This window comes from Fukomys damarensis, unplaced genomic scaffold (genome assembly GCF_012274545.1).
Source record: "Fukomys damarensis isolate Sample0158 unplaced genomic scaffold, DMR_v1.0_HiC HiC_scaffold_37, whole genome shotgun sequence".
Lineage (NCBI taxonomy): Eukaryota > Metazoa > Chordata > Mammalia > Rodentia > Bathyergidae > Fukomys > Fukomys damarensis.
In genome coordinates this window covers 13,920,438-13,930,768 of record NW_022900949.1, presented here as the reverse complement: position 1 = coordinate 13,930,768, position 10,331 = coordinate 13,920,438, and the positions used below count along the sequence as shown (strand labels likewise).

At 34.7% G+C, this 10,331-nt stretch overlaps 1 pseudogene; it reads left to right on the top strand.

Moving 5' to 3' along the window:
* Positions 1-541: 541 nt before the first annotated feature.
* Positions 542-1,528, top strand: LOC104851123 (annotated as a pseudogene).
* The last annotated feature ends 8,803 nt before the right edge of the window (positions 1,529-10,331 follow it).

The window sequence follows — 10,331 nt, the reverse complement described above, 5'->3', positions numbered from 1 at the left end:
CAACACCAAAATGCACATCTTTCTTAGCAGCAAGAGTAACTGTCTCCAAAAGGCCTAACTACTAGCTCGTATAACATGCTAAAGAAAATGTGAAGGAACTGATTCAAACCATACATATTATCAGTTCATCATGCAATGAAATTGGAAGTCAAAGCCTAAAGAATCCACAAAAATATATAATAACATGGAAATTAAGTAATACCCTATTGAAAAACCAATGAATCACAGGTAATATTAAAGTAGAAAGTAGAAAGTTTCTACAACTGAATGATAATGCCACCATGGTATGCCAGAAATAAGGAGTGCAATGAAAGAATTGATGCAATAATTAAAAGTAAAATTGTAAAACACTAAGGAATTGGGATTGAGTATACACATTTAAAATGGAAATGAGCCATCATGTGGCTGAATGAATCACTGCTATTGATCAGGCACATTAGTGAGTGAAAGACATCCATCCTAAATGATAGTATAAATAGTTTTTCATTTGAGGTCCCAGGTGACTGTTCATTGATTATTGATTTCTTCTTTCACCAGAAGACAGAGAAGTAACATGAAAGCTGAAAATCACACAGAGTTAGAACAATTCTTCCTTTTGGGCCTTTCAGATGATCCAGAACTTCAGGCCCTTCTCTTTGAGCTGTTCCTGTTCATGTACCTGGTCACAGTGCTTGGGAACCTGCTCATCATCCCGGCCATTATCTCTGACTCCCACCTCCACACTCTAATGTACTTCTTCCTCGCCAATTTATCCTTTGTGGACATCTGTTTCACGTCCACCACAGTCCGAAAGATGCTGGTGAATATCCAGACACACAACAAAGGTATTTCCTATATACAGTGCTTATCTCAGGTTTATTTTTTCAACACTTTCCTGGGAATGGATAATTTTATTTTGACCGTGATGGCCTATGACTGCTTTGTAGCCATCTGCCACCCATTGAGATACACACTCATCATGAGCCCTCGGCTATGTGGACTGCTTGTTCTGATTTCCTGGATCCTCATTTTATGTGTCTCCCTTATTCATATTCTCCTGATGATGTAGCTCATCTTTTCTACAGGCACTGAAATCCCTCATTTCTTTTGTGAACTGGCTCAGGTTCTCTAGGTGGCCAGATCTGATACACTCATTAATAATATCTTTATGTATGTGACCACTGTCCTGATAGCTATGTTTCCTGGATCTGGGATCCTCTTTTCTTACTCTCAGATTGTCTCCTCCTTGCTGAGGATGTTCTCCACTGCAAGCCGGTATAAAACCTTTTCCACCTGTGGGTCTCACCTCTGTGTGGTCTTGCTGTTCTATGGAACAGGACTTGGAGTTTACCTGAGTTCTGCTGGGACCCATTTTTCCCATGAAAGCTCTGTTGCCTCTGTGATGTACACTGTGGTGACCCCCATGCTGAATCCCTTCATCTACAGCCTGTGGAATGAAGATGTGAAGGGGGCCCTGAGAAGAATTCTCCACAGAGCAGCCTGTGGTTCTTTATGGACCACTGACCTCAGAACCAAGGGGATGTTATAAACCCTAAAGAAAATGCTGTGAATTTCAGTATAATTTCTCTCCTAAGTGACATGCTTAATTTTTGGTGTTTCTAAAATACTTCTCCTATGTATATATTTGTTTTTTATGTATTTTTAGATTTGTTTCTCCTTAACAACTCCCTCAGGATTTTCTTTACATTTGCCTTTTAATTTATGGTACACACACTTTCAAATTTAATAAAAATTCTCATTCATTTCTGAAACTTCTAAATTAATAGAAGTGTGTATCATGGGCAGTTATGACCTTCAAAATAATTACCTGATCAAAAAGTTCTTCTCCCCAACATGATTGTATTCTGCTTTCCCAAATTAAATTACATAAGATTCATCAGAGTCCTTAACATTATCAGATCTGTACTTTTAAAATATATTGACTTTATTATTAAAAGTTTATATTTGAGAAACTTTTACTCATTCTTATACTGTCTGAAGGTAAATGTATGAGGTTCAGATGCAGAATAATTGCAAACTTACACTAAACACATACTCCTACATTTGCTGTCTCGTGTACTTTGTGCTTAGATAATGTTCAGATTTTCAACATAAAATCAGGAATCTGTTTTGATGCTGTGTCTTTATTTGATTTCAAGTGATATGATGCCAAAGTAACTCTGAGATTTGGAGTAATTTGGGAGAATCTTATTTTTCTCTGAACTCATTTATTTTCCTTTCTTTCCTTCCTAGTTTCCTTTATTCCTTTTGCTCTGCTGCCCTTTTTGTTCCTTCCTCCCATCCTCCTTTCCTATCTCCCTTCCTCTTTTTCCTTCATTCTTCATTCCCTTTTTTTCTGTTTTATTTTATCTTTCCTGTATTCGTTTATTATCTACTTTCTCCTTTTCTACTTATATATCTTCCTGTTACATTTGAACATATTTATTTGGTAGTGTTAACTTGCTCCATTTAATTTTTCAGGTTTAATAATATTCTACTGTGTACACTACTCAGTGTTTATCTATTCATCAGTTGGTGAATATTTTGGTGATTCCCAGCCTTTCACTCTTGTATGTAATGAATACACAAGCCCATTTACAAGTTTGAGCACATTCTCAACTATTACCCAATGGTGTTTTACTCAATACTGTACATTTTGGTGTCACATAAAATTATATTGCTTAGCGAAATCCTTTTCATCTTTATTTGTTTAAGTGTACTGTGTATTATTGGCAACAATGACACGTATCATCACTAGCATAGCTCTATTCAGAACCCAACCTCATTCTTTAGAAGTAAATGATTATGCTTGTTTCTAATTACTAAAAATTATACCAGGAGTGGAACAAATTACTATTTTTGAATTTTTTGGGGGGAGGGGTAGCGGGGATTGAACTCAGGTCCTTGTGCTTGTAAGACAGGCCACCGAACCACTGAGCTAAATCCTCAGCCCTAAAATTACTATTTTAGAAAGTCACCTTGTACTCAATATCTTCAAAAATGGGTAAACACATTCAGCACCCTTGTGTAAAAAAAATTCTAATATATTGATATACTCATCAGTATATGTGATTTCCAATTTTATATAAAGTAAAGCCTATATTGAAACTGTACCATATTTTGATTTTGATTTTCAATTTCCATGAATATTTATGCATCTTTTGTATACTTTTTGTAGATTCCCTATGTTGCATAACTAATGGCTTCTTCAAGGTTTTGAAAGTATGAATTTTCTCTGATTACTTCCGACCTGTAAGATTTCTTTGTACTTTGCATATATGTGAACCTGATCAGGTATTTGTTTTACAAATATATCAGCCCTCTGTGTTTTTTTAACACTTATTTCAATTATACAACTTGTTATTAACTGTATTCATGATAACATATGGTAGATCCCTTGAAGTTATTTCTGTCAACTGAAATGGTGTTTTTGACAAACCCCTCTCTACTCCCTGACCCATCATCTCTGGCAAACACCATTTTACTCCCTGTTGTTCTGGTACTGAATATCTCACATTCTACAGGTGAGTTGATGCAGTTTTTCTTTCTATGGCTGACTCATTTCTCTTAGCAGAATGTTGTGTAGCCTCATCCATGTTCAACCAAAAGATTTTCTTCTCTTTATGTTGTATCTGTGTTCCGTCAGTTTGACTTTTCACCTTTATTTATATATTAGTCTTGTGACAAATCCTTAGCCTGATTCCATACCTTGGATATTGTGAATAATTCTGCCGTGATTATGGGACTGCACTTGTGTCTTTATATATTGATGTCAGATAATTTGTATACATGTGCATAAGAGGATTAAAAAAAATTTGCCAAAAGTCCATGAGGACTACACTTTTATCAATATTCAAGGTTTTCCAAAAATTCAGAATTACTAGGATATTTGTGTGTAAATGTAGATTGACAGATAATAGGTAAATGGATGGAAATAGCTAGATAGATGTAGAAATAGTGATGGGAAAACCTTAAACCCATTGTGTTACATGTTGTGTGTATCAGTAAATGATGATTAGCTGCTCTAGATTTGGACACTGATGGATGTAAAAACCTAAATCTGATGGTTCTTCAGCCCTCCAGGGTAAAGCACTTTTAGAGTTCAAATAATTATCTTAAAATAAATAAACAGCAGAATAGATGATGTTTCTTATTATTCTGGTATAGACCAGTGGTGTGATAGCTCCCCTAACTTTTTAAAATATTGTGAAGATATTTTCACCTCTACATAGTCATGGTAATTATTAAATTTGTTCAAATATTCCACAGAAGTATTTATTTCAATATATGTCCTAAGAAATTTCTAGCAAGTCTATCTGTGATTTCAGAGTCTGATTTCCAGGGGAAAAAGCTGGCAAAAGCATGTACAGGACCATACATAATTTTCAGGAGAAGGGGAAGGACTTTCTTTAAGAAGGGAAAAGAAACCTGAAAATTCAGAATTCAGAATTAGGAATTTTAGGCATAATCTAATCTATCTCCTCATAATGCCATTTAGAAAGAAGGTTCAGAATGAGTCATCTCACTGCCAAGTGGGTATTCTTTATTCTGTGATTCACAGATGTATCTTGAGAACTTACCAGGAAAATAGGGCACAGAGGAAGCAAGTTGGGTTCCCAACATGGTGATATACAAAAATTAACTCAAACCAAAGTGGTAGAACACGTCTGTAGTGCCAGGTACTCAGTAGACCTAAGGAGGAGGATTATAAGATCAAGGCAAGCCTGGGAGGGAAACTATGTTCCTAATTTTAAAAAGTACATAGGACTACAGAGGTGGATCAGAAGTGTAGAACTTCCCTAGCATGTGTAAGCACCTGGGTTCATACATAGACATTGTGACATTAACTCAAAAATGAGTTAGCATCCTATATATAATATCAAGAATAAGACAAGAAGGCAGAAAATCATTGGTCAAAAACAAAAACTTCAGCTAGGCCACAGGAATAACAGTCAAGAGATCTGCCCATAGTGAAGAGTACAGTTGATCATAAATGTATGTTTGGAAAAAATTGAAACACAACACACAGATTGAGGAACTTCTTACAGAAACACTTATATTGTAAGAGCCAAGTAGCCAGAATATACATGAAGAATATTACATGTCAGAAAATCTGTTCAAAGTTTAGAACCTCAAAAGGAGGAAAATCTTGAACACACAGCTCTTCATAACCTTCCAACCATCACCTGGTATTGTGCTCAGTGAGATAGAAGTGCAAAGAAAAAGCATAAAGAGTTATGATTTCAATACCAATGAGATGGCATATGTTTTCTAATCAGAAAACAGAAAAATTGTCATGGATCTGAAGCTATCAGAACCTTAATAGATGAAAAAATGAAATGTACCAAGGTAATATTAAAAATCACTGGGTAATTTCAGAAAAACTTAAATATACAATTATCGTATGACACAATTATTCCATGTTTTGAGATATCAGTTGACTATTTAAAGACAATATAAATGTGCAATTATAATCAGAATAGGTTTGTGCAAAAGCATTAGAAGGCAGCTTCATCATTGTGTGAACACTGTGGCACGTATTTATCAAAGCCAAATTGGCTAAAATAGTATAAAATAGTATAAATTGGCTAAAATAGTATAGAACAGTATAATGTTATGGGAGCAGCATCATACATCATTTACCAGACCATTATTATGAAGCACATTACTTTACTCAAGTAAATATATGTGCACAAATGGGAGCCCCAGCCAAACTAGTTAAACTTTTGCAATTATCCAAGTGTCTATCAGTGTATAAAAGGACAACTTGTAGGGCATACTTACATTAATACACTGAGTCATAGAAATGAACAGAGACAGTTGAAATTAACCAATGACTTGATGTATGGTGGAAGATGACTAATCCAAGCACTGTTGGAAGCTGGGGGAGGAAGGTTATCACATTGAAGCCTATATTGGAAAATTAGTGACAGTGCAAGATGACCCTGACTCAAAGCAAAATTTTAAAAAAGCACTGGGAGATAAAAAAAGGAGAAATAGGAGAAGAAACAAAAAAGTTTGGAGATGTATCTCCATGTAAAGACCCTGGGTTCATTTCCCAGTACTGCCAAATAAATGAAAAAATAAACAAACATACAAATAAGTAAATATTAACTAATGAGACATTGAAAAAGATAAAAAATAGACAGTTCAAATGGAAGGGGCTACAGTTCAGAATCATCTGAGAGGCTGAGGAGGAAAAACTGTGATGCCCCTGTGGGTTTTTCTGTTCCCATGTCAGTGACTTTCTGTTTAAGAGTATGCACAAGCTACTTTCAGCATACAGACAGAACCTCAAGAACCAGCACATGAGAAAAATCACATTTGGATGGGCGTCAACCACCCTTCATAAAAGATTCATAGTATAGTGATTCACTTAGCCAAGTTGTAGCTTATTTCCATTTTTACTGTTTGCAATTATTCAAAATGTCTTTAGTATAACAGAAATCTTCCTTGTGTCACAGCTTCTAAATTATTTCCCTTTTTAAAAAAATTATAGACATAAATTAATTTCTTCTTTCTGAAGCCCCTTCTACAATATTGGAAGGTGTTCATTATGTTGTTTTGTTTTGTTTGCTTGTTTGTTTTGTTGTTTGGTCCCTGAGATGAAACATGGGATCTTGTGCTTATGAGGCAGGCGGTGAAACCACTGAACAAAACCCTGTTGTTTAACATTCTGGATTATTCCCATTATTTACATAGAATGCATGCATTTTTGTGATAAAATAGGGACTTAAAACTGAAATAATGTGTTTTGTACAATTTGAGGATTCCTTGTGATGTGGCAGTTAACTCAGAGGCCTTATTTTACCTAAAGATATTATTTTTTTCTCATTGAGTTTATTGGTACATTTTAGGTATACAGTACAGTTACTTTCATCACTGGATTCTTGTACCTTTACATGACAGGTCTTGGTTCTCATTTTTCCCCATAACCCATGCCCTCCCTTTACCCACTCCTCCCTTCCCTATTTATAAACACTTTATTTCCATTTTTTCATTTCTCTTTTTTTATTTCCCTTTACTACACTTCCCCTGCCCTTCCCACTTCCCCTACATCTCTAGCCCTTTTCTTCCTATTACACATTGTCAATTATACAATTAGGATCTTATTTATAATTATAGTTACTCATACTGGAGAAATTATATGGTATTTACACATGCATTACTTAAGCCTTATTTCACTTAAGAGTATATCCTTTATATTCATCTATTTTGCTATGAATGACTCTAGTTTCTCATTCTTTATGGCTGAATAGTATTCAATTTTATAGAAAAAACACATCTTCTTTATCCAGTCTCCAACTGATGCTCAAATTGGCTGTCATTATTTTCTGATAATGTGATAAAAAACAGCATGGTACTGGCAAAGAAATAGACCTGAGGACCAGTGGAATAGATTGGAAGGTATAGAAACAACTCCAGGTGAATCCAGCTACCTCATCTTTGACAAAGGAGCCAACCATCCTTACTGGAGGAAAGATAGCCTCTTTAATAAGTGGCGTTGGAAAAACTGGATTTCAACTTGCCAAAGATTAAAATTGGAACCTTATCTTTCACCATGCACTAAACTAAAATCCAAGTGGATTAAAGATCTAAATATTAAAACAGAAACACTAAACTTGCTGGAAGATAACTTAGGCAGAACTCTTGAAGATATTGGCATAGGAAAAGACTTTATGAACAAATCCTTAGTAGCACAGGAACTAGCACAAAGAATCAACAACTGGGATCTCATCTTATTAAAAAGCTTCTGCACTGCAAAAGAAACCATCAACAGAACTAAGGGAAAACCTACAATGTGGGGGAAAATTTTACCAGCTGCTCCTCAGACAAAGGACAATTATCTAGAATATATAAACAACTCAAAAAACTAAGTCCCCCAAATATAAAGGCCAGATTTAAAATGATTATTATTATTATCTTAATGTTGACGATTAAAGTTATTTTTTTGATGTAGGATTTTCAAGAAGTTAGAGCTATTAGTATTATCATTTCCCCATATTGTAGTAATTTTGCATACCTTATTCTCCCATACCTTACTCTCTCATTTGTACTGAATAGTAATTCATTTAGAAATGCAGTTCTTCGGTCAGAGTTCCTGAAATAGAATTTTGGGCTACCACTTTATTATCTGTGTAACTTTGAGAAACTGTGTTTCTCAAACTTTGTAACTTTGAGAAAGTTAAACTCTCTTGGTCATAAACACTTTATGTCTATAGCAAGGGTAGTAAATATTCACTGCATGACAGGACCGAATAAAGAGATTAAATCACATGAAGATATAAATATTCTATTGTTCCTAAAACATGAAATGGTTAATAAATGATAACTTCTCTTCTTAATATGCACACAAATTTGTCATTATGGTTACTATTTATCATTATAAACTTAAATGAGGCCAAGTATTCAAAGGTGGAATTTTATCATTATCAGTAGAACTTGTCTGGTACCACTTTTCACTGCTGTGCAGCACTTCTAATTAAAGAGGAATCCTGTGGTTCCTTCCTTCTGAGACTTCCTTGCAGGTGAATTCTTCTAAAACAAGAAAAAAAAGGTGTGGACTGAGTAGATAAAAAGGAGGAAGAATAGCACAGAATCATTAAAATCAAATACAAAACCATGGGATGTGTGTGCTCATGTGTCCATATTCCTAAGTGGGTATGTTTTGTGTTCAGATAAACATAGTTAACATGTTTGGGGCTTGAATGAAAACACTCAAGACCTCCACAAATCATCTTGACATCTTAACATACAAATGGAAGATTGAAAATATATATTTACATTCTCCATGATAAAAATGAGTCCGCATAATGAATATGTACAGAATGGAATCTAAAAGAAAGAGAAGGAAAACATTAATGGGAAACAATTTATTGTGAGAAAGTATTGAGAGTCTTCTCTAAAACAGGCATATGTGAGCCAAGACAGAAGTTATGCTCATTGTAAATCAGGAGAGATAACATGAAATCATGAGAGATAAATCAGGAAAGAAGAAACATTCTAGACTGTAAAAACAGAATACACTTGGAATAGGAAAGGATTTGAGAAGTCAGTTTGATGGTGATCAGAGCATGAGCATCATGAGAGAAGAAAAGTGAGAGATCCATGTGAGAGCTCTCTTTAGTCTTTCTCAATGTCCTATCCACATTGTGAATTTTAGCTTTCTTACGGTCTGATGTTGGAACACCTTGGCCTCATGACTTTATGTTTGTTTGTTTGCTTGTTTTTTTTGAGACAGGGTCTCACTATGTAGTGGAAATTGACCTGGAACTCACTATGTAGCGCAGACTGGTCTCAAACTCACAGCGATCCTCCTGCCTCAGCCTCCCAAGTGCTGGGATTACAGGTGTGCACCACCATGCCCAGCATAACTTATCTTTTAAGGTGCTTACATGATTATGTTTGTCACACTGTAGGCGCTGATTGAATATGACACTGAATGTGTCTAATAAAGTTGAAAACCAAAATGTTAATTATATCACAAAAATAGCAGTACAAGTTATCATATCCCAAAAACTAGAAAGAAAAATTAATATTAAAGATAAATGCATTAATATCTATATTAAATGTATTTTAATGTATTGTGGAGAGCTAATTCCATTTCTAGAAATGACAAGTAATTAACAAAAGAAGGTTGGTAAACATAATATCACAAAATCAGGTCAATTAAATTAATTCCTAAATGTAAGCACACTATCAAAATTGCATTTAAGAAAAGTGCAACTGCTATTGCCATGTTGAACATCTAGGCCTGAGCCTGTCAGTAAATGAATAAGCCAGAGACAATTTTCTACTTCAGTAAGAATGTTTTTTGTAATCATAGCCAACATAAAATGATACATGAGAGCAATAGCCACAGCCTCATAAATGGAAAAGCCATTAGACACCACATTCGAGTGTCTGTGTTAAATACTTGGATAAGCTAAAACACTCCACTTCCAATTACATCATTCAAAATATTCCCGAACATTCAGTGAGATTATTTTGAAAAAGTTGGATATCCAGTTAAGTATAAAACATTAGGGATAGTTAAACTACTGGAAGTTGCTATTGTGGATACTAGGGTAAAAGAATGTATTTATAAAAATTAATTAAATAACATAGAATTAAAGTAAGGGATTGATATGGTAAAGCTGCCATTAAAAATAGAGAATATAAGCCAGATATAGTTTTGTATTCACATAATCTCAGGACTCAGGTATGTGAGGGAGAAGGCTTGAAATTTTGAGTACAGCCTGGGCAACTAACTTAGTAAGACTTTGTCTCAAAAGTAAAAAATTAAGAAAAGGGTTGGAGATGCAGCTCAGTTTGAAAATTATAGGTTTAGTCCCTGGTAATGAAAAAAAAAA